Source organism: Poecile atricapillus, chromosome 1 (genome assembly GCF_030490865.1).
Source record: "Poecile atricapillus isolate bPoeAtr1 chromosome 1, bPoeAtr1.hap1, whole genome shotgun sequence".
Classification (NCBI taxonomy): Eukaryota; Metazoa; Chordata; class Aves; order Passeriformes; family Paridae; genus Poecile; species Poecile atricapillus.
Genome location: NC_081249.1, coordinates 3,322,728 through 3,348,040, shown reverse-complemented (window position 1 = coordinate 3,348,040; position 25,313 = coordinate 3,322,728). Strand labels below are relative to the sequence as shown.

General features: G+C 44.9%; 1 protein-coding gene across 3 annotated transcripts in view; it reads left to right on the top strand.

Annotated features, from left to right (window-relative positions):
• The window catches only part of ERG (ETS transcription factor ERG), a 100,737-nt gene that overhangs the window by 14,211 nt on the left and 61,213 nt on the right, over positions 1–25,313 (top strand). The gene's annotated exons all lie outside the window — the stretch shown is intronic.

Here is a 25,313-nt window from a genome sequence, read left to right as displayed (position 1 = left end):
TCTTGCATCCGCCACACAAAGTACGTGGGGAGGTGCAGCACCAATTAACCGGGGTGAAAATAATATTTTCCTTCCTGATACCTCCAGGTGGCATCTCCAAGTGTGCTCCACACGCCTCAGATGGGGTGAGGGCTGCTGGGGCTCCGTGGGTGAGAGCTTTCCAGGCTGAGCTTTCCGTCATCACACACTGGAGTCTCTCAGAGCGAGAGCCTTGGAGCCGGCGGGGTGTGATTCATCCCTCCCGGCAAGGCCTCTGAGGCAATCTGACATTATTCGGACTGATATCATTAATTAATGAGGGCTGAATGTTATTCTTAGACACTGGATTGAGTATTGGGTAGGGAAGCCTATGAAAGGGCTCTTTGATTTTGGAAAATTCCTACGGCACTGTCAAATTTGCTCACAAAATTAAATCGTCTGCCAACTTTCCAAGTTAAGGAGCACATCCCTTCTGAAATCTTGCCTGAGTCTCCTCAGCGCCTTCCTGGGATCAAGGGATTTTTGGATTTATATTCATGACAAATGAAAATGATAGATAGCCTCCAAAAACCAGTAGTATTAAATCCACCAGGCAGGCTTTGGAGAAACCATTTCTGATGGTTTGCTGTAGCACAGATTTGATCCTCCCCCACCTTTGTTTTTGGCTGTGCTTGGTTTAATGTGCTCAAGGCAGAAAAGAACCAAATCCCAGAGTTCTTGTGGAGTCTGGGAGTTGGTCACTGAGACGTGCCTGGGCAGTGTGACCTGCAGCCCCACCACCATGGGATGTGTACAGCTCAACCAAACCCCAAATTTAATGGGGTTTTTGTCTGGTCTCAAAAAACATACTCCAAAACAACTGTAGGGAGCAGCTCTCCTTGCTCCCAGCACTCCTGTCTTTGGGGCTGGCACTGCTCTTCTCTCTTCCTGGTATTTTTCCTGCTTCTTTTCCCAACTGGCTGATCCCTGAACGAACCTTGCAGGTGTCCAGAATTAGCCCAGCCTTTGCAGGCCTCTGGCAGCAGATTTATAAATAAAATGCTGTCATTTCAACCCAGCCTGGGCAGGGCTGGGAGCGCAGGAAGCGCTGTGCACATGTGGGGCGGTCACACATGGATCCCATTGCAGCCCTAATAATGCTGGGATGGGGGGAGAAGGCTGAGGGGCTGCTGCCAGGTCAGCTCCCTCCCTGGCTCATCTGTCTCCAGGCTGCTTTGTGTAAACAGAGGTGTCCAGGCCTGGCCAGTTCCTCAGTTTGTTCTTAGTGCCACAGTTTTAGGGCAAGGAAGTGGCAGATGTGGCTGGCGCCGCTGAGCCCACTCTTTGGGGTTCAGTTAATGAGCGTAGGTGCTTTTGGGATGATACCCCCTTAGTGATGGTGATTGTGTCACCAAGAGTTCTTTTGGAACAGGGTTTGGACCTGGGGGTGCTGGTGCCAGGGGCTGGACACGAGTCCAGGGGTGCCCAGGTGGGCAAGAGGCCACTGGCCCCTGGGCTGGGTGAGGAATTGTGTGTCCAGCAGGAGCAGGGCAGGGATTGTCCCTCTGTGCTGGCTCTGAGAGGCCCCTCCAGGGCTGGCTCCAGTTGTGGCTGGTGCAGGAGAGCCCTGGAGGGGCTGGAGCGTGTCCAGGGCAGGGAACGGAGCTGGGAAGGGTCTGGAGCCCCAGGAGGGGCTGAGGGAGCTGGGAAAGGGGCTCAGCCTGGAGCAAAGGAGGCTCAGGGGGCCCTTGTGGCCCTGCACAAGTCCCTGGCAGGAGGGGACAGCCGGGGGGGTCGGGCTCTGCTGCCAGGGAACAGGGACAGGAGGAGAGCTCAGGCCTCAGGCTGGGCCAGGGGAGGCTCAGGGTGGACAGCAGCAGGAATTTGCCCATGGAAAGGGAGCTCAGGCCTTGGCAGGAGCTGCCCAGGGAGGTGATGGAGACCCAAGGAACACCTGGACGTGGCACCCAGTGCTCTGTTTGCCAAGATGGGGATCAGTGACAGGTTGGGCTTGATGATTTTGGAGGTCTTTCCCAGCATGAGTGATTCTGCCATTCCATGATTCTGCACTGTGGCTCAGGTTTGTCTCTCAGCTGTAGCAGGCTGTGCTCAGTCTCTGGGATACGTGTGCCTGCACACACACACAGCTGGGAGCAGAGCAGCAGCCACCTCAGCTGAATAAAGCATGAGAATGTTTACTACTTGGGAGGAAAAACAAATCTGTTATGGATTGTGCTAATTATAAAGAGCCTTGACGTGGTACCACACATTCGGCAGCAGAAGGACCCGAGTTATTTGGATCCCCCATTTGGTTTGAGGTGGCTCACATCCATGAACCAGGCTCTAATCTCCAATTCTGGCTGCTGGAGGGAGGATTTTTTTTTAGGGATGTTGTGTGTGACTTTCTTTAGATATCTGCTCTAGAGGCGCCCTTAAAGCATTTTGCTTCTGTTGCCAGGATCAACAGACGAGGTGCTGGAACAAACTGATAAATTAAATAGCAACAAGTTACCCAGACCTAATGGTATTAATCCAGGAGTTTTGAAAAGCCTGAAGAATGAAGTGCCTGAGCTGCTCACAACACGAATGTATGGACTCAGGGGAAGTGGGGAACTTAAGAGTGACAGTCTTTGTACTTACTTCTAAAAACAAACATGAGAGCAGAGCTGGGAAGCACCTCCAAGCTTTACTGCAGGGCAAAAATAACACCTAACCAGTGCAATAATAAACAATGGCAAAGTTATAAATACACCTCCTCCATCAACCATATGAAGTGGGATGTATTTTCCAAAGGAAAATTGGAAGTCTTTGTTGTAGCACATTTTTTAGGTTACACCAAAAAAAAAAAAAAAATCAGATTTGAAAGAACGGGTTTATTTTTTAAAAAAATCAGCTCAAGAAGCTTTCTTGTCAAAGGAAAACATGACATTTGGTCAGCCATTAAAAATGGATAGGAAAGAAAGAAGAAAAAATAACAAGGGAAAAACCATGAAAAAAATAGTCAAGACGAATTTTTCAGGCTGGCGCTCAAGATCAGTAGCAGGGTGTCTCAAATCACATCCTAAATCCAGCATTGTTTAATCCATTTGGTAATGAGCTGGAAAACAGAAAGCGAGACCCCAATCAGATTGGAGATTATATCCATGGTCATGTATTTTTTAGGTTATTCAGGACAAACTGAAGGAAATACAGAATGTTTGATCAAGCCAAGCAGAAAGCGCTGTGCTCTGACAAATCCATCTGAGAAAATAATGTAAAAAAAAAATAAAATATGGGCCATTGAATAATTATCATGGCAATTAAATAACACTGAAAAGCATTTTTGAGGCACTGAATTAATCTTCTCCCATGCTGAAAACTGGTCTTTGGCTCTTTGCTTATCAGGTTCTAATTTATAGTGAAATATGAACCTGCGTCCTGTGACAACCATTTCTCTTTGATAACCTTCTTAAAAGTTTTTCTGCACAAAGTCCTAAGCTTGTGATACACTTGTATTCTGTCTGGGCCAGGCAGTGATCCATGTGGTGCAGTGCCTGACAAATGGCAGGGATGGTAATTAATACCATAATCATCTTTTGGAGCTGCTCAGATGGTGCAAAAATGCTTGGGGTTTGATTTGCATTAGAATCATACAGAATCACAGAAAGGCTAAAGGGACCACAGTGGGTCACTGGTGCCAGCTCCCTGCTCCAGCAGGGCCATCCCAGAGCAGTGGGCACAGGGCTGTGTCCAGAGGGCTCTGCAATATCCCCAGGAGGAGACTCCAGCCCCTCTCTGCTCTCTGCTCAGGGCTGGGCACTGCCCAGGGCACAAGTTGTGCCTCCTGTGCAGGGGGAATTGCTGGGCTCAGCCCCTGCCCGTGGCTCTGGTGCCATTGCTGGGCCTGGAGCAGAGCCTGGGCCTGCTCTGCCCCTCCTGCACCCAGGGACAGCCAGGGATGGACAGGGATGGACAGGGATGGACAGGGATGGACAGGGATGGACAGGGATGGACAGGGATGGACAGGGACAGCCAGGGATGGACAGGGACGGACAGGGATGGACAGGGACAGACAGGGATGGACAGGGATGGACAGGGATGGACAGGGACAGCCAGGGATGGACAGGGATGGACAGGGATGGACAGGGATGGACAGGGACAGCCAGGGACAGCCAGAGATGGACAGGGATGGACAGGGATGGACAGGGACAGCCTGGGACAGCCAGGGATGGACAGGGATGGACAGGGACATCCAGGGATGGACAGGGACAGCCAGGGATGGACAGGGACGGACAGGGATGGACAGGGATGGACAGGGACATCCAGGGATGGACAGGGATGGACAGGGACAGCCTGGGACATCCAGGGATGGACAGGGACAGCCAGGGATGGACAGGGACAGCCTGGGATGGACAGGGATGGACAGGGATGGACAGGGATGGACAGGGATGGACAGGGACAGCCAGGGATGGACAGGGACAGCCAGGGCAGCCAGGGATGGACAGGGACAGCCAGGGATGGACAGGGACAGCCAGGGCAGCCAGGGATGGACAGGGACAGCAAGGGATGGACAGGGACAGCCAGGGGCACCCAGGGACAGCCAGGGACACCCAGGGACATCCAGGGACAGACAGGGGCACTCAGGGACACCCAGGGACAGCCAGGGACACCCAGGGCTGAGGCCTCTCTCAGCTGGGGCTCCTCTCCAGGCTGAGCAGATTCCAGAAAGAAAGAAATAAAATATAAAAATGAAACACAGAAGAATAGGAAATCCATTTTCTAAGTCTCTCCCTGCCAAGGGAATGTCACTTCTTCAGTGACTGTGACAATTAAGGGCTCTGGCCATACCATCAAGTGGTGTCCTTGGAAAAATGCTTAGAGGGAGCCTCGGGGTTAGCTGTGGCCTCTGCAAATTGTATCAGGCAGTGAAATTTCTACTCAGGTTCCATGCCTGCATTTGCTTGTGAACTGGGAGCCCTTTTGCCTGGGAGAACAGTGTGGAACAGGAGGAATCCATGAGAACATCAGTTCCATCACATCAGTGCCTTCAGGCACAGCCTCAGACATTGCCTGCAGAAGGAATAGTTTGGTCTCTGTCCCTCGAGGGAGCCTTTTCCTTTCCAGAGGAGACTGCCAAGACATGGGTGTGACCCCAGGTATGCACAACGTCTCATTTTCTGGGGCCTGGCCTAAACCCACAGCTAAATAAGCACCTGTGTGCTGAACCGGATTGAAACTGGTGATTTGGATGACCCAGTTTCTCTTCACAGCTTCCTCAGCTCTCAGATACATCAGCACTTGGGGAGCTGCATCAAGCAGTGGCCACATGCTTCATTCAGAGTTTCCATCAGTATCAGCTGGAGCAGAGGGAGCCAAGTTGATTTCTGACTTCTGTCAGTGAGCTCCCAGTGTGCCCTGAGTTCCCTCGGGTCAGGAGCTGCACTGGCTGCCCAAGGCCATGTGCTTTGTAGGATGTGTTTTCTGCCTTCCCATCTCCGATTATTTCTGCTTCCTGATGTCCTGCAGATGAGGCCTGTGAAACCCTGCTCTGAATTCCATGCCATGACTGTCACAGAATCCCAAATTACTTGAGGTTGGAAGGGATCTCTGGAGATCGGCCACTCCAACCCCCTGCCAGGGCAGGGTCACCTGGAGCAGGTGGCACAGGAAGGTGCCCAGGTGGGTTTGGAATGTCTCCAGAGGGAGACTCCACACCATCCCTGAGCATCTACTGCAGTGCTCTGCCCCCTCCATGGAAAGAAAATCTTCCTCATGCTGAGGGGGAACTTCTTGAATTTTAGTTCATGGCCAGTGCTCCTCATCCTGTCACTGGGCACCACTGAGAAAAAACTTCATGTCTTTAGGATCAAGATCCAACTCCCGTAACTTTGAGAACTTAACCTGACTTCAGAGCTCATGGAAATATTGGCATATCCTGAGGGGATTTAATCCCATTTTTAAATAGATTTCAAAGGAGCCCAGGCAACAATTTTAATTTAGATGTTGAATTTTTGGGCAGCTAAAGTAAAGATAATCTCTCTAAAGGATTTGCATACATTGCTGCTTCTTGATTCTGTAGTTTTGAATTCTTCTGATTCTTGTGAATGCTGAATTCTTCTGGATTCTTGTGAAAGGTACATTCACAACCTTGAAGAGTTCCTCTAAACTTAAAATGAAATCTGCATGCCAACTTTATAACCATGGATGGAATAAAAGTTCTATGAAATATGTTTCAAATGGCTGTCTTGGGTAGTTTTAGCACCCAGTTAAACGTGTCAGAGGTAAAGGGACAGCAATTTGGATTTACAAATTACTGCTTTTTTTTTAATGTTTTCTGTGTGAGATAGGAGGGCAAAAGTCTCCTATGGGACTGTGATTTTTTTAAAGTTTTATAATTCCCTTCTGTATGCTAATTTTCACCAGTACTTGTAGAATTACATATGATTTTAAAAATACATTTAATCCTGTCTCTTTAGGAGCTCAGTGAACTGTTTTGCTTTAACACTTTGTGCCTGCTTGGATCTCCTTAAAAATTAAATAATTTTATCTTTATCTTTCTTCTGTGGCAGAAAATGTCCTTTAGAATATGTCCAAGTGCACAACCCTCCAGCCAAGGCTGATGGTATCATTCCTAGCTAGGATCCCTGTGCCTCTGGAAGATTTTAGCTTTTCCTGACAAGGAGATACTTTATTCCTGGCCATTTGCACCATATGGTGAAGAACTGCAGCTTTTAGTCTGAAGCAATCCCTGAGTGCTTTTCAGACAATTTTTATAGGAGTCCCTTCAGTCATCGCTGAAGTGGAGCCAGTGCTGGGGGAAGATGTGGCAACCACTCAGAGGAAATGGTTGCCATGTCCCTGCAGCCTCTGGAAAAGTCTGCAGCACTTCTGAAAAACTGGGACCACTCTGCAAATTGTTGGTAATTGTGATGACGTTGGTCACAGGAGGCCAGGCCCTCCGTGTGAATAAACAAGGTGTGAATAAAGTGCAGCCCAGGCAGGCTCCCCACCCGTCCCACTTCAGGATGAGGGGAAGATAAAACAACTTTGTTTTTGGCTTATCTTTATAGCCAACATCAGGTGGAGGTAACAGCCCATGTGGTCTCTGTTCCATTTGAAATGAAGAATGTCCTGAGCTGGAAGGGACCCACAGGATGACCCAGTCCCACCCTGACCCTGCCCAGACCCCCCAACAAGCCCAGCCTGGGCATCCCTGGATGCTCCTGGAGCTCTGGCAGCCTCGGGGCTGTGCCCATTCCCTGGGGAGCCTGGGCAGTGCCAGCACCTCTGGGGGAAGAGCCTTGCCCTGATCTCCAGCCTGAGCTGCCCTGGCCCAGCTCCAGCCATGCCCTGGGTGCTGTCCCTGTCCCAGAGCAGAGATCAGAGCTGTCCCTTGGGAGGAGCTGCAGATCCCAGGAGCTCTGACCTCAGTGTGCTCTGCTCCAGCTGGACAGACCAAGCACCCTCAGCCTCTCTCCTCTCCTCAGCTGTTGTTCCTCAGACAGACACACATCTCTGCCTGGTGCCTCTTCCATCCTCAGGTCCCCCTGTGCTTCAGTCACCTGCTGTGCAATGGGAAAATGGCACCTGGCCAGCAAAGGAGATAGAAGTATTTTCATGCTTAATGCATCCTTTAGGAGGATGAATTTATCATCAGAAGTTAAAAACAAAAATTTCTGAGGTAAACAATACAAAATCACTGGACAAGGGAGGTTGGAAAGGCCCACGGTGGGTCACTGGTGCCAGCTCCCTGCTCCAGCAGGGCCATCCCAGAGCAGCGGGCACAGGGCTGTGTCCAGAGGGCTCTGCAATATCCCCAGGAGGAGACTCCAGCCCCTCTCTGCTCTCTGCTCAGGGCTGGGCACTGCCCAGGGCACAAGTTGTGCCTCCTGTGCAGGGGGAATTGCTGGGCTCAGCCCCTGCCCGTTCCTCTTGTCCCATTGCTTGGCACCACTAAGAAGATCCTGGTGCATCTTCTTGACACTCTGTTGGATGCCCAGTGCTAGAGATCGAAGCTTCCTGACATCACTTAAGATAAATCAAGTTAATAATTTTCCTTTATGAAAGTTTGTGAAAGGAATTTCTCTTCTCATGCCCCTCTTAAAATCCGTGGGATGTTTGAGTCAGAGCTGTAGGGTCAGGCCTGGCATCCATTGCCCTTCACAGCAGAGGGAGATCTCAAACTGAAGAAATGAACCAGAAGCTCCAAAATGATAAGTTTTGTCTTTAAAGGGTGCAAATTCTCCTGATCTTATAAGCACATGCCTTAACTAGAGGCTCTCCAAGACAGGTTTAATGGGAACACTGGGATCTGGTACTGCAGGACTTCCCACAGCGTCAGCTGGGCTTTTCTGAAAAAATACGATAAAAATGAGGTCTGTGAGAGCCTGGGTGGAGCTGTGTAAGAGAGAGTGTGTGGCTGACAGCATTTTTCCAGGAAACTGGACAGTGGGCCCGTGATTTCAGATGCTTTACTAGTTCCTGATGAGCAAACCAGGCTGGGTGAGGCTCAGATAACGCCTGTCCCCACTGTTACAGACTTTCATGTGGTTTAGATATAGAGCATTTAAATTGTTTTGGATGAGAGACTTTAATGAGGAGGCAGTTTTGGAAGTGCTGGCTGTAATAGCAGCACTGTTAATATTACTGTTTTTGGCATGGCAGACACGAGAAAAGTATTTTTAGAGCCAGACATCTGAGAAGCTTGACAGGGGGTAGCATCTCTTCTCTCTGACTTGCTCTGCATGTGGCTTTAACTTGAAACCATTATTCCCTCTGGGCCAGCAAACAATTTTGGCTAAAAATTGCCTTGGATGTGGGAGACAAGGATCAGCTTCACACATGTGGGCAGAACCCACACATCATATTCTTCCCTCTTCCAGAGATAAGCTATGAGGGAGTTTCCTGAAATATTTCACTTGACGGAGCAGGGGAAACATTTTTTGAAGGGAGAGGTGCTTTAAAGAAAGGAAGGAATCTGTAATTACATAATTTTCTTTGCTGTCAGCCTGCATTTTAATGACTTTGATTTTTCAGGTAGCAAGTCAGTAGAAATCCATCCTCAAATAGTCTGTTGGCTGCATTACTCCAAAGCATAAACACGTTTTCTTATCCAATCTGTATATTTATATTTGAGAGCAAAACTCTCTAAGAAATATCTTTAAAGTTTTGATTTTGTTTTGGGTTTTTTTTCCTAAATAAATCCTTTAAAGAGACTGAGAATATAAAGTTGCTATTTCAAAGGCAGATATTAATGAACCCACTGTCAGGAAAGCAATGCAAGATATTAAACTTCCCTGCTTCGAAGAGTTCTGCTCTCTGAATGGAATAAAATTGAAGTAATGTAGGAGAATTACCTTGAAAGCTGGAAGTGGATGCTGAAAGCCTCTTCCCACCATGATGATGATGATGATGATGAATGATGATGGTTGGTTCAGCATCAATGGGTACCAGGTCTCAAAGGTGAAATTTTGCAGCATGTTCCAGATGGACAGAGCTACAGACGTTGGGAATGTGGCTTCTGGTTCAGGACTTTGCAATAAAGGTTTACCAACAGGAAATGAAGAAAAAGCATATTTTTTTTTTTTTTTTAGAGCTGTGTAAGACCTCTTTTTTCTGCCTGAAACTAGATCTTAAACTGATATATAGTCACATTTATAGAAATAACTTCATGTTCTGAGTGAAGGTTGGTGGCCACTTTTGAAATCTGGGCAAGCCTGAACTTCACATCCAAATAGGTGACTCCAAAAAGAGCCAGTCTGACCAGCCTGGAGCTTTCAGATAACCAGCATAAGCAGAAATATTTCCCCTGCTTAAACTCAGCTTTAGCCTGGTAGACAAAAAAAATCTCCAAGCTGACAGAAGTAGTTCAGTTTCGACACTGAGGTTGTTTTGAAATCTTCCCCTCCTCACACACACGTGCAATTTGGCTGCTATTTATCACTTTAAATTGTCCCCTATCAAATATGAAAAGTGTTATGAGTAGCTGGGATGAAGTGCAGGCTCTGAGGAAGACAGTGATAAAACTCCCTTGGCTTTAACAGAGACAGGATTTAACCCTCACCCTCTTTTTTTTTGCTCTCTGTGTATACTTCTATTGGTGATGAACTGTATCACTCCTTGCTCTTTTATTTTGGCAAGCTTCAATGCAAGATAATAGCACGTATTTTTAAAAGTCAAGCTGCTAGCTTTGTAAAAGGAAATTAAATACTCACTTCTATGCATAATTAGTCTATTAAAAAAATAAAAAATATCATAGAATCATCCAGAGAGAGATGACAATATAAACTGATGAGTAGAGCTCTTAAGGCCAAGTGTTTCAGTATATTTTAAAAAACTGTTTAAGTTCTAAATACTGGGGTTTTTTTGCTTCCATAGTTATCCATGAACATGGAGTTATCTTCTGCATATTTGTATAGATATGTACAGATATTTGCACAGATATTATTTTGAAGTAATTCACACATTGCATCAATCCATTCATAGCTTGAGCAAGCCCCAGCCTGAATTCACTAAGTTGATTTAAAAACCTTTACTCAAACTCTAGGACTGGTGAGCTCCCTGCATTTCCTGTAGTAGATTTTGTTAATAGATGATTGAAATTGTCCAAGCTATGGGCCAGAAACAAATCCAGCAGGGCTCATTTTCCACTGGAATCATTCTGTGCAGAACTCCCACAAAACAAATAAATACTCAGTGAAAAGTCACTTGTATCCTCAGCCTCCAAAGCATCCCAGCCTTGCCATAATTTCACGTCAGTCACTTCAAAATGTGCCACATCAACAACTAAAAATATTTGCTTTGTTATAACTGTAGAATAGATGGATTGGCCATAGTTTGGAAAGTTGAGGTGGCACACAGGCTGGTAATTCCTTTTCTGTATAGAGTTATAAATCCAGTCACTAATTGTGCTACATTGTAAGGGAGTTTGTAGAAAATTCTCCTGAATTTTTACTAGCAGTGTTTATAGACTCTTGAAGATAAGTGATTAAAAATGAGCTTGTGAAGTGTCAGAAATGCCAAACTAAATATTTTTTTAAGTATGCAAATATTTGCATGCATTGATTCCTATATTTTGACATATAATGATAAAGCATTAATGTGAGGAATACATTATATAAAACCACAATAATCACCAAGTTTCCCTAACATCTTCATGACCTTCCAAAATCCAGCATGTGTAAACTTTGTTAAATTAGTAGTGATGCAGTTTGACATATAAATGGTTTGGGAGATTTGGATGAAACACGTTACCCTTGGCACTTGAGGTTTTTTGTTCGTTGGATTGATTTTTGAGGTTTTTTGTTTGTTTGTTTGTTTGCTTTTTTTAAAAAAAATGTATACACAGATTCATATCTCTTAAGGTTTTTCTGTTAGGTTTCATTTCACCTGCCTTCAGACATCTGTAATGTCTGCATTTAAACTGTTAATCTGAAGGTCCTTTTGGAGAATTCCAGAATCACTGAGGTGGGAAGAGCCCTCCAGGATCATCCAGTGCCACCCCAGCCCCAGCAGCATCACCCCAAACCCTGTCCCCAAGGGCCACATCCAGACTCCTCTGGGACAATTCCAGCCACTCCAAACCTCCCTGGGCAGCTCATCCCAAGGCCTGACCGCTCTTCCAGGGAAATTTTCTTTCCCAATCTCCAACCTGAGCCTCCCCTGGTGCCATTTGAGGCCATTTCTTCTCCTCCTTTCCCTTGGGACACGGCAGCAGAGCCCGACCCCCCCGGCTGTCCCCTCCTGCCAGGGACTTGTGCAGAGCCACAAGGGCCCCCTGAGCCTCCTTTGCTCCAGGCTGAGCCCCTTTCCCAGCTCCTCTCCTCATCAGATTTGTGTTCCAGCCACTTCCTCAGCTCCATTCCCTTCTCTGGACACGTTCCAGCACCTCAGTGCCCCCTTTTCTTGAAGTGAGGGAGTCCTTTTTTTTTTGAAATGAGGGAGTTTCCTCCTCCAGTGGAAGGGAACTGGACATTTTTAAGGACAAAAATAACCTCAGCTGAAAGCAGTTGATGCAAACAACCCAGGAAACACCATTCCTACAGAGCACATCCTCCTGATTCCCTGCACAGGTGCTTTTTTTCCCTGGGTTTTTCCCACCTGCAGGGGTGGGAGGCCTTTGGGAGAAGGGCAGGGTTGTCCCGGGGCGGTGGCCCTGGAGAAGCGGAGCTGTCCAGCACCTCCAGCTCCTCAGGGCAAGGCTGCTGCTCCAAGAGGGGACAGCAGGAACCCCTGACCATTCCTCCAGCAAACACTTCCCTGCTCCACAGCTGCTCCCAGCATCGCTTTTGAAGCCTCCCCGTTGGCGGGGGCTCGGGGGGCACCGCGCGTGGCTGACATCATCCACAAATGTTCAACACAAGGGGAGCCGGGCCGGCGGAAGCTCGGCTTTGAGAGATGCTCTTGGAAGGCTGCAGCCTTCAAAGCTGGCTCCCGAGCCCTGCCCTGTGATACACGGCCTTTGTTTTGCATAAATGTTTGTTTTAATGAGGTAGCGCAATGCAGATCGTCCAAATCAAAAACATGTGATGCACCCTAGGCAAGAGAAAGGCAATAACTACACAGATTTTTGAGGAGGGCTAGTCATACCACAGGCTACCATTATAACTGAAAAAACAACAAGAATTTTAATATAGCTGTCTGGCCAAATATATTAATTTAAATTGAATGGCTTTTTTCTGATATTATAGCTGTGAGGCACAATGTTCTACTGGCAGGCATCTTCAAAACCTTTTCTAGAAGATTTGCTTCAAATTATTTCTGTGCACCAGATCTTGATGGTATGTGCATTTGGGAGTCTGACCAAAGGAAAAAAAAAAAGAGCTTTTGATTAAATCAATGACCTTTCCTGGAGGTTGAATAAAATGGAGTTTGTAATACAAAAAGCTGCCTCCTCCAACAGTGTTTTCTTCAAAACATTTACTCTGAGCTCTCTTCCATTAACTTTGCCCTAAGTTTTTCACAAATGTTTGTATCCTTGTGCCAGCACAGAAATAGTCTCTCCCACCAGCAAATCCTTTAAGATAAATTTTAGTAATTTCCATGATTATTTCCCTGACTAATTTGCTGAACACCAGTTTCCATTTTTTGCCAGAGAATCTTGTTGTGTTTCTCCAAAACCTGGCAAAACTGGTTTCCCTCAGCTAATTGGATCTCTTGGCAGACTGGAGACATTTTCCTTCTTGTTTGGAGAAGAAAAGTGTGATCATTTCTTAATTCTCTTCTGAATTAATTTCACTTGATAAAAAATAGCATCAACTTATCCTGGCAAATATCTCTGTACTTCGTGATTATTCCATGAAGGGAAACTCTGGGAAGCCACCGAAGCTGAGAACAGCGTGGAACATCCTTCCCCAGTGGTTGATGTTCATGAAACTTGAGTCTCACAAGGAGACCAACACCTTGTAGAATACTGGGTTGCCTGTTATTAGATTATTACAAAGCCATCAGAAATTTCACCAAAAGAGAGGCTCAATAACAGCTGCTGTGTGGAGCTGGTGGAGGATAAACTTCACTTTTGTGCTCACCTGTGTGGTTTCATTTTCACTTGGGTTGGGACAACGCACAGACAGCCCTGGCAGAGCTTGGAGGGGCCTCTTAGTATTTCTTCTCACACTGTCAGGGGTGGGTATTGGTTCTCTGCAGCCCAAGTTGTCTTTGAGAGCAAAATAAAAATTGAAGTGACCCTTTTAGGGAACATACTTCTGGTTTTTTTTTTTGGGTGGTGGTTTTTTGGGTTTTATTTGGCTTATGGATGTTGGATACACCATAAATCACAGAATGCCAGAATGGGCTGGGTGGGAAGGGACCTTAAATCCTATCCAGAGCCACCCCAGCCATGGCAGGGACACCTCCCACTGTCCCAGCTGCTCCCAATGTCCAGCCTGGCCTTGGGCACTGCCAGGGATCCAGGGGCAGCCCCAGCTGCTCTGGCAATTCCATCCCAGCCCCTGCCCACCCTGCCAGGGAACAATTCCTGCCCAAGATCCCATCCAGCCCTTCTCTCCTTCATCTTAAGGCTATTCTCTAATTACTGATTCCCTAATGACTATTTCCTGTTTCCTTATCCAATTTTTGATGAATTTGTCTACTTACCTGAATGTTTGTCTGAATTTCCAGCTCTAACACTGGAGTTTTTCTTCTGAATACATGCACTTGATTACTTGAAGTTCAGAGTTTTGCAGGTCTCAGTGCTCTGGTTCAACTGACAAGCTGGTGTTCAATCAAAGGTTGGACTTGATCTTGTAGATTTTTTTCCCAGCCTTAATGATCCTTTGATTCCATGTCCAAGCCTGCATTGAATTTGAGCATTTCCCAGAAAAAAAAAAAAACAAACCAAAAGACGTGTAATTTATAAGCCTGGCTCTTATGAAAAAGAGATGGATTTTTCTTTTATCTGTTCCCCCAGCTGTAATTCTCCCAGGGCTGGACCTGGAGACTTGCTGTTTCCCCAGGAACTTGGGTGGGAGACCACTTTTCTGCTAGTCCTGCTCCTCATTTTCTGGGAACTTTCTGTATAATAATTAATATTTCATTACCTCCCCATCTGAGATTTTTATTTCTTCCACTGATTCCTGCAGTTCCATGTATTTCTACCTGCATTTACCTACCGATCTTGGACTCAGGAAGTAGCAAAAGCACGTGCTTGACTTTGAGGATAAGCTTTAAATTCACCAAATATAATGGCATTTGAGCATCTGCTTAGAGTGAAATCTAAAATTAAACGTCCTTCCTGAATAAGGATGTTCTCCTGAGTCAGCCCATGCATGCAGTGCCTTAGAATAGGCCCTGGCTGTCCCCTGAGTGTGTCAGACACGCCGGATGCTCTCAGAAGTGGTTAATCTGATGAAAGAATTCATCTCCGAGTCATAAAGAAACCACAAGTTTCCTTCACTTTCAGTCTGCTGCTTTGATATCGTTGGTCAGCAGTTCTCCTCAAAAACCATCCCCCAGTGAAGTCCCATCCCTAATGATCTGTTTTATGCAGCCTGATTTACCCACTGCATAAAGGGGTTTGTCAACCTTGTTGTATCCTCTGCATTTCCTTCCTTGGATATTCTAAATATCTGGGGAAGGAGGCTCTCTCTTGCCATGTCTTGCCCAGGGAATCTCCTTGTGATTGAAGCCTGAAATAACACAGTGATTAGACCATGAATTTATGTGTATCATTTCCATAAGGTACTTTAATGCATGAGATTAATTTTAATCTGAAGGTCTTCCAATTTAAAAATGGTCAAATAACTTTAAATAAATAATTTTTTTTTAAAGTGTAGGAAGAAAGGCACCCCACTCAATAAGAAAATTAACCTTAGGAAGAAAATCTCTCCAATAAACCTTCACCTGTAGCAGCTGAACATTTTCTTAAGAGCTGAACACACAAAAATAATCTCTGTAATTGAAGAATCAATTGTTTCGAGTTCTTTTGTACAGCCTTTAAATTAATAACATAAATCACCACATATGATTTTGGATATTCATGGTGCACAAAGTTCTGTGGTTTGGTATAGGAAGCTTGAAAATTCAATGTTTTCCAACCTCACTTGAACTTACTCCTATCATTTTATTTGTTATCCCCTGCAATTTTATTTTTTTTTTAAAGCACAATTTCTGGAATGACAGCTGAGTAACATCAGCTTGCTTTTTTTGCATTTTTTTATATTCCTGTTAGAAGCTCAAGCCAGAAAAATACCCCAATTCTTGGCAGTTGATGAGAACCACCGACTCTGATTTTTGACTCTGCAGTTACATGGTTCTGTGTCAAATGAGGCATTCCAAATTCTTTCCTCGTGGAGAGAGCTGTGTGGCTGGCAGTGTCTCCATGGACTTGCTTGGATCCTGCTTGTGATGTTGGCAGATGCTTTGGTTCTGCACATGCTTGGCTTGAACAAAGCCTGCACAAGCTCAGCTTGGAGAGAAATGCTTTATAACTTTATAACTTTATAACTTTATTCCTTTGTGCTGTTGATATTCCAATGGCAAAGGTTCCCTGACCCCCAGACCTGGGGCTGCCGGTGTGCAGGACCCGGGGTAAGTTTGGGATTGAAGGTTCTGGTTCAGGAGTGTCTGAGAAAGTGTCCTGTTGTAGTTCTGGTGTTTGCAATTCCTTCTGTCCCACTTCTCACAGGAGAACTGAGGAGCAAATGGGATGCTGAGCTCTGGAGGGAGGTACTGAGTGGTGAACCTTCTCCTGGCACTGCTGTGGTGGAAGTTCAGGGATGCAGATGATCCCAGTGCTGAGCCTGGGCATGTCCTGGGCTACTGTGGGCAAAGGACTGGGGGTTCCCTCCTTGAAAAGTTTGAGAATCATCCTCTCCTTCCTTTGCTTTCACAAGTGCCCTGAAAACCAAGTGTGGAAACCACTTCAAAATACCTGCTCAGGGGAATGGCTGGTGTTTCCAAATCCTGCTGTTGTTTTTATTCATGACCCAGCAAGTTTGTCCTGAGCTAACAAATGTCTTCAGCTGTCCCCAACACCACATTCTTTGGGAAATAACTGCATTGCCCATAAATAAATACTGAGCTGTGATGGAAGAGATGCAGAATGGAGAGGGCTTCTGGAAAGTCTGGAACCTTGGAGGGGAAGGAGCTCTGTGTTTGAGTGCTCAGGTGTTAAACCACCTGGCCACCCTAAATACCTGTGGTTAGTTGCCAAAATAGGCTGATGTGCTGGGAAACTCCTGAGGCAGTCCTGGCTCCCTATCAGTACTGGCAGCAGCTCAGGGTGGAAGGTTGATATTCCACATCAGGCAGGAAAGTCCAGGTTTTGTGAAATTTTTCTGCATTTTTTTCACCTGCTGTTTAAATCACCTGAAGCTCTGATGACACTGACAAATCTCACCAGGTGACACTGGACATACAAACCTGTGCCTGTGGGGTGTGAAGGAACATAACCAGCCTTAGTAACAGCTACAATGAAACATCTCATAAAAAGTGAAAATTTAAAAAAATAGCACCCCAAACCTGTGAAACCACATCCATAAATGTGTTCCTTATATTTTATGTAGCCTTCACTGAACTCGGTGAGAACATAGTGTTGTGTAAAGATAAGCCAGCTGTGAGTATTTGCAGGACTGGAGTTCACGTCTGTGGTGTTATTTTCAAACCCAAAATGAGATCATTAAAAAGAAATCCAACAGTTACAGTCACCAAGTGACACATCACAGGTACCAGCAGTGTCCTTTGTTGAACCTAAGAACTGAAAGGCTATGAAAAATTATCACTTAACTAAAACATAAATCTTGGTTACTTTAAAGTCTAAGGAAAATTTTCTACTTTTGTTTTCCTGAACTCTTTTTCTTTTTCCCTTTTTTTTTAAAGGCCAGATCATAAAAATGAAATGACAGTGGCATTAATAACATTTTTTCGGCCCTCCCATCATAACCTGTTTTCCACTTAAAAAACAAAATAGTTGGGGTTGAGAGAGATCTTAAATCCCATCCCATCCCAGCGCTGCCATGGCAGGGACACCTCCCACTGTCCCAGGAGCTCCCAATGTCCAGCCTGGCCTTGGGCACTGCCAGGGATCCAGGGGCAGCCCCAGCTGCTCTGGCAATTCCATCCCAGCCCCTGCCCACCCTGCCAGGGAACAATTCCTGCCCAAGATCCCAAGATCCAGCCCTGCCCTCTGCCACTGGCAGCCATTCCCTGGCTCCTGGCAATTCCTGCAGCCCTTGGCAATTGTCTCTCTCCAGCTTTCCTGGGGCTCCTTCAGGCCCTGCAAGGCCACCCTGAGCTCAGCCCAAAGCTTCTCCTGGCCAGGCTGAACAATCCAAATTCTCCCATATTTTCCTCATGTCTTGGTTGTTAAAATAGAATTGTGTAGGATGCTGGTTGCAACTTCATGGGGGAAAAGAGGATCACTCCTCCATGAAGAGCCTCAAATCTGACTGGAGGGACAGTTAGGGACAGGCTTTCCTCAAGGACATCCTGTCCAGATTTCCATTATTCCTTTTGGGGAAATGCAGTAGGAATTTAGATCCAGCTGTTTTAACCAGCAGTCTCTTCTGTAGACCAGTCACCATCCTGCAGTGTGAGAAATTCTGGGCTAATTCTGAAGTGAGTAAAATCAAGTGATTCAAAGTCAGATCCAGACAGGATCATTTAAAAATCCACCTTTCAGCTGAAAATAGAGATGCAGACACACCTTGCAGGTCACTGCCATGAAAATTCTGGCATTTTCTAGGGCCAGGCCACAAAGACAGGTCCTGTCAGAGTAAGTGCCCCATTCCATGGAATAATGCTGCGTACAGAATTTAATTCCTCTTCTACTGGATCCCTGCTAATTGTGAGTGGTTGTTGGGAAAGTCACGGGCCACCAGGGTAATTCAACACACATGTTGTAGCAAGCTTTTCACACATGTCTGGCAAGCCTCTCACAGTAGGAGAAGGCTTTAGGGATTCTTTCCCCAGCCTTAAATCGTGCATTAAATCCTATCAATTATTGGTTCCCTCCCTGTTTCCACTTCTGCTCATTTTTTGTTATTGGGCAGTGCTTTTTGTGCCTTGTAACATGATTAACTTAGAGCCCTCTGAAACTCAGAATTTCCAGTTTGCAGAAAACGGTGATATTGTGTCATTTTCATGAATTCCCAGTGGGCTGAAACTTTACTCTCATCAGAGCAAAAGCAGTTTTGCCATTCGTGTCGGTGGAAGCAGAACATTGTCTTTATTTTCATTTATATATATTTATTTCTTAATACTATATTCTTATTCTGTACATTTTTCTTAAAACACTATGTGACCTACAAAGTGTTTGAGATATGAGTAAAAAGGTTGTGATGATCATGACAAGTCTGAGTTAGATTTAACTTGGAAATTAACTATATTCAGTATTATTTTTCTAAATGCCCACAGTTTTTATCCATTAAAGTAAATGAGTCGTCCCCAGGAGAAAATATTTAGGTTTATCGTTGCCAAGTCCTTTGATTTCACTGTAGTACTTTAAAGATAATAATCTCATTTTCCTATATGCTGTTGGAAATAATCTTTCTCCAGACATTCTGAGGTTTGAAAATACAGAAATCAGATCAGGTAGGACTTAAAGTGGAGTTTCTTGTGTGTTTGGAATAGTTGGTATTTGACACCAGGCCTTACAGGTCCAATGTGATCATTATTTTTAATTTAATTTTGTAACTGTTATAAAACCATGTAGCTAAGCAGTGTTAGTTAACAGTGATTTTTTTTCCTTTTTTTTTTACTTCACAAGGCATATGGAATTAGTGGGTCTTAGCAAGAGACAGACATATCAGACAATTACAGAAATGTGTGAATTTTACCCTATTTTGGGTCACACAACCTGGTCTTGGGAATATTCCTAGAAGATGTAACATCCCACTTCCCAAATGTCTAATTTCTAATGAGTTTTTTGAATCTTATGGCAAAATAGAGAATTTCCCTTTGGTGGAGGGCAGCTGAGTGGCAAAAGTGATTGACACTGAGGAGAAGGATTGATGGGGAATCCATTTTTTGCCATATTTCAAATATTAAACTACACCTGAGTTCATAATTAGGCTGAAGATGTTTCACAGTCCTGAGGGTTTCTGTTTGATTCTGCTGGAGTGGGGATGGGGTTATCCCTCAGTAAGGACATGGCCCTCAAGGTGCCCAAAGAGTGGCAGATCTCAGTTTTTAAGAATGATCTGGATTAGCCCTGGTCTTTCAGGGTCACTGAGTTTCAAACACAGATATTCCACATCTGTTTCTTGTTCACAGCCACTAACAAAGAAGTACAATATCGAGAGAGTCCCAAACAGCAGAGTGTGAGAGACACTTTAATAGGTTCCATTCTTGATGAAAATCTTGGAGCAGCCTCACTAATACGGGGTAGAAATCCAATATTCCAGACATATTTGCTGTGTGCAGTGGCCATCAATCCAGGGATGAGAGGACTTTGAAGGACACTGCCCAATAACCACTTCAAACCATTGTATAGTTCAGTTAAAATTACCTAAAAACATTTGGAAGAAAGTGAGGGAAAATGTTGGCCTTTGCCCTCAAGGTTGCTTCTTTTTTCCTTGCAAAGAAGTTGCTTTTTTTTGGAAGTATTTTGATTTGGTGTTTTGTTTTTTTTTTTTTTTTTTTTTTTTTTGTGTGTGTATCATTGTCACTTAACCAACTTAAAATTAGAATCAAACATAGATCAAATAGGTTTTCATATCAGTGGCAACTTTGAGCTGAAAATTTCAGTGCACTTTAATTCATCAATTAATTAATCAATCCTCACAGTGCCCCTTTGGTATTTGCTGGTACAACTTGATATTTCAGAGGTGGAAAATTAAGGAAGGAAAGTTTAGGAGAGATTGATCTCACAAAAGAGTTATCCAAAAGTTGGGATGAGCAGAAGTTCCCTTTGTAGGGAAGAGAAAAGAAATATTTTAAAGGTGCAATTCATCTCATCTTTTTCAAGTAGCAGTTGTAGATGAGATTGAACAAAATTATGAAGGTAGTTGTGTTGGGAATTGCAGAAATTTTGGAGAACTAGGGTAGTTCTGACCCATACATTTAAAATCCTTGAAGTCTGATGAAATTAATCCCACTTCAGCAGAAAGGAATTCAATTCCCTGTTTGCAAATGAGTGCCAGCACTTCCCTGTTATGAAGGACTTGCATTGATTGTTGAAAATAATTCCAGTGTCATCTAAACAGAGCTTCTGTTTAATTTCCCAGCTCTGTGGTGCTTGTTTTATGTAGTCACTCTAGCTGCTCTCCAGAAAAGGTGGGCAAACAGGCGTGTACCCACAAAAAATATTTTGGCTGGTAAAATTTTAAATATCTTGGATCACAGATAAGAGTTGGTAAATGAAGTATTTTGATTTTCACTTTGAAAACTTCTGGTGTTTCTTTTCTGTAAAGCTTTTTCCGTGGGAAAACAACCCATTCTTGGCTGCTATTACTTCATGAAGTAATGTTCAATAAAAAAAGGTGTCCCCAAACCAGGTTCTCTCTCATGTTTTCTGCCCGGGAGTGAATTCATTGTGAGAGGAAGGAAGGTGGGGATGGGGGAAAAGTCATGAAGGGATTGATGGTCCAGGTGGTTTGGAGCAGCTGAAGGGAAGCAAAAGTGGGAATGCAGGGTGCAGAGTGATGGGGGGTGCCAGGGCAGCAGGAAAAAAAAAATAAAAAATCCATTTTTAAAGTATTCTCTTTACTGAAAGGTGTCAGTGCTGACTTGGGAAAGAGCTGTTCCTTGCCTGGTGTGGAGGATGCTCCTTTCCAGGGGCAGGGAGCACCATCTAGTGACCACAGGGCTGCCCACAGGGCAGGGAACAGGGAAAGGCATGGGGACACTTCCCTGCTCCTGCTCTGTGCTGCAAGGCCTGGCAGGGAGGGAATTGGGAGGCACAAAAGCTTGGAAGCGGTGCTGGAGGAGAGGATGCTTTTTGTGGGATGCAAATTGTGCCGTCCCTGTGTGATCAGGTAGTGATAATTATTTTAATGACGTGGCTTTATGGGTTGCTGGGTTTTGGGGAATGCACTGACTCCACTCTCAGTGCCTTCCTCCTGGAGCTGACCTCCACAATTCCAGCCGTGGGTTTGGGGGTGTGAGCCCATCCCAGAGCTGGGAAAACTCCATTTTTCCCAGGATGGAGTTTGTCCTGTGCCCTCAGACCTGGTGCTGCATCAAAGCCGCTCAGGCATGGAAGGAAGAGGTCCCTGCAGCAGCCCCAAAGGCACAACATTCCTGGGGTCAGGGGAGCAGAGCCCATCATCCCTGAGCTGCTGATCCTGCAGTCCCTCAGGCACCTGCTGCAATTCTGTTCTCTCCTCAGCACTGTTCTGAGTGCCTGAGTTCTCTGTTTCACCATCAAAACCCTGATTGTGAGACCTTCCTTTGTGGTGAGGGGAGATTTTACCCCCCTGTCAGCAGATTCACTGCTATTTTCATCAGAGCTCATGGAAAACTGGGAATTAAAGGGAGACAGTCCAGCTGAAGGGCTTGGTAAGAGTGTACTTGACCCTCCCTCACACACCAAACTGATGTTGGGACCTGCATTTAAACACAATGCTGAATTTTTTGAGAGGGTTAAGGCCTTTGCAAATGTCTCTTCATGTATCATGAAGTAGCAGTAATTTGCTTGAACTTCTAAAATCTGCTTCCAAAAACTGCAGTGCAAATTCTGTTACTGTGCTCCAGTTTTTGGGTTTTTTTATTAGTAGCCTGGTTCTGCCTAGAGGAGAACCTCCTTTTTACCTGGAAGGTTGGCAAGAGGAGCAAAACTCACTTCTTTTCTCTGCTGTCTTTGCTTTTAACACCCACAGCTGCAGACACTGTAGTACCCATACCAAGCACAACATAAAGGTGAATGTGTCTCCAGTTTTCCAGCTATTCACCCAAAGATTTTTGTACAAAAACAAATATTTTTGTTCAAGGGATGAAGGTCCCATTATAACCACAGCAGAATGTGTCTGTAATCTCCTGGTCAGCCCAGACAGCGTTCTTGCTTTACCTCCCAGACAGCAAGAAGGATTACAGATCTATTTACACAGGGAATATTGCAATGTATTTCCTTCAGATTTCATACAGTCATGGGATGGTTTAAATTGGAAGGGATCTTAAAGATCTTCAAATTCCCACCCCCTGCCATGGCAGGGACACCTCCCACTGTCCCAGGAGCTCCCAATGTCCAGCCTGGCCTTGGGCACTGCCAGGGATCCAGGGGCAGCCCCAGCTGCTCTGGCAATTCCATCCCAGCCCCTGCCCACCCTGCCAGGGAACAATTCCTACCCAAGATCCCATCTAAACCTACTCTCAGTTTGAAGCCATCCCCCCTTGTCCTGTCACTCCATGCCTTTGTGACAAGTCCCCCACACCCAAACCTGTGTAAAACACATTTTAGGCATCAAGTACACACACACTGAGCATATTTCTAGTACATCCTAGAAAGGATGCAACAAGCAAAACAACTTTTTTATTTGGAATTTCACCTCCCTCGTTTAGGACTCAGTCTGATCACTTTTTTTTGCATGCTAAAACCAAATCTTCAGGTCTGTCCAGGGCCCTGCTGGTTTGAGCAGGCTTAGATCAGCCTAGATCACATCCTTCATCTCCAGTTTGGAAAGATCCTCCCTAAGGAGGGAACTCTTGAGTCCTGAAGATAGAAAACACTTCAAGCAGAGTTTAAGGGTGTTCAGGAAAGAGTTTAATCACAGCTGTGACTTTAAAGCATGTGCAACTCCCTGCTTTGATCAGGACACTTAAGCACATGTTCAGTGTTAACACATGCTGGGGAATTTTGCTGCTCCGTAGTTTCCAGATGCAGGCTGGAGGCAGGAGAATATTCCAGCTGAAAGGAGCCAGGGTGATGAGCTTCAGAGAGAAATTAGAGGGGAGCATTAGGTGACTTGTGTGGATTTTTTGCCATGTTTTCATTCTGTTTGTTGACCAAGTTTTTCAAGCTCACAGAGCGTTGTTTCAGACAATGACACAGAGTTCCCTAACATAACAAAAGCATTTTTTCTTTCTACTTAACTTTAAAAAAAAAAAAAAAAAAAAAAAAATCAGAAAAGAGAAAAATAGTAGAAGTGTTTGTACTCTTTTTTTTTTTTTTTTCTTTTGCAACTGGATGATGGTGATTTGATAACCCAATATTTTCCTTGCCTCACAATACCAAGGCTCTGCTTGCAATTGGATTTGCCTCAGCATAAGCACTCAGAAATCTGCCTGTGGGTATTAGTTTGAAAGTCAAATAAACTTCACTGGATTCTTTGGCACAGAATGTGTGCCAGTTTAAAATGGCAAAATCCTTACTGGGCTGTGGGCTCTGTAAAACTTATATAATAATAATAGAGCTCAGCAGTGCTCCTTATGCTTCCAAAATCCCTGTGTAAACCAAGAGGTTTGTGTATATGGAGGTGGGATGGAGAGGAATCATTACTAAAAACTGCTTGTGAATGAATTTGTTAGATCCTCTCCACTGGGGGGCTGGAACTGATACTTGCAACCTCTTGATATATTGGAGGAAAAACCAAAATTTCAGGGGCTTAACTGGAATGGAAGTCACCCAACTGAAACATTATACAATGCTTTGAAATTTCAAGAGAAAGGTTCTAATCTTTTGGCTGTCTTGCTCATTGTTTGGAGATGAAAAGGGAGGAAATCAACATCCCCATGAAATACAATTACTATAAATTGCTTTCTTTTCATAGTGTTCATAATGAAAATAGGAAAGTTACCTACTCTGCAGGAGTGCTGTAATTTGGTGGATGTAGACTGCAAGAGCACATTCAGCAGTGCAACACTGCATTTCTATATGAACCAGATCGTGGAGAATATAAAATATTCTATAGCAGTGCTGGCTCCAGATTGCTCTGAAGCCATGAAAAATCATCTTCACAGTGGAAAAAAAATTGAGCTTCTTAAAGTGAACTCTAAAACCCAACTGATCTTATGCAGGGAGTTGTTCCTGTGTCCCAAAGATTGGATTTGAGGATCTTGGAGCTTTTTCTCACCTTAGTGATTCTGTTTGTCACTGTTGCATCCAGGGATTCCCAGCTCTGTGGTCCCCATTGGACACCTGGAAATGAGAATTTCCTGGGTCTGGCAGGGCCATTCCCATGAGCAGGGGAGGCTGGATGAGATGAGCCTTTGCTCTGCCCTGCTTTGGGGGAGCAGCACCTGCAGGACCAATGAGTGAGGGATTCTCTGTGCACCTCTGGAAAAATTTCACCTTTCTTGGGTTGGGATAGGAGGGGAAAAGAGGACTGGAACTTTCTGCTGTGTGTTGAATGCCAGCAGTCACCACCAGCTACAGAACCATACTCCCATTTCCTTCTTTATTTTTTTTTCCTAAGGAGCAAGAGAAGGGAGAGGGTGAGGTCATCTGCTTCCACTAAATAATGCTGCAACCACCCAGTTACTACTTCTTGTTCTTTTTATCGTACCAGAGTCCCAGGGCAGAGGGCAGGACCTTACTACAGCTGGGATTATCTTCCAGGCAACCTGTCCATGGTTGGGTGTTGTCATAGGGAGCAATGAGAAATTATAAACCTGTTAAAGTAGGACCAGAATTTAATTTCTTTTATTTTTTTTTTTATAATAATAAATTCTGACTTGTTATAATTTTTCCCTCCATTTTTATGGGTTGTATTTTCAAGCTTTCCTCTTCAGGCTGAAAGCTCATAATCTCTTGAAACCAGGAATTGTATCTTTTATGAAAACATAGAAAACTGTGAGGCTCCTAAGTGTGAAAGGGTTGTGCCAGCGCTGGAACCTGAGTGGAATAACCTGGCTGTGGAAGCACTTTGCCTTTCTTAAAATTTCTTTACAATTTTGTTTTTTGAAAGTTCAGGTCTCTTATACAAAGGCCTGGGACAGGGACAGTGTTCTGTTTGCACAGCTGGGAATTCTGGGGTGCCCCATGACTGCCAAGTGCTCTGAAA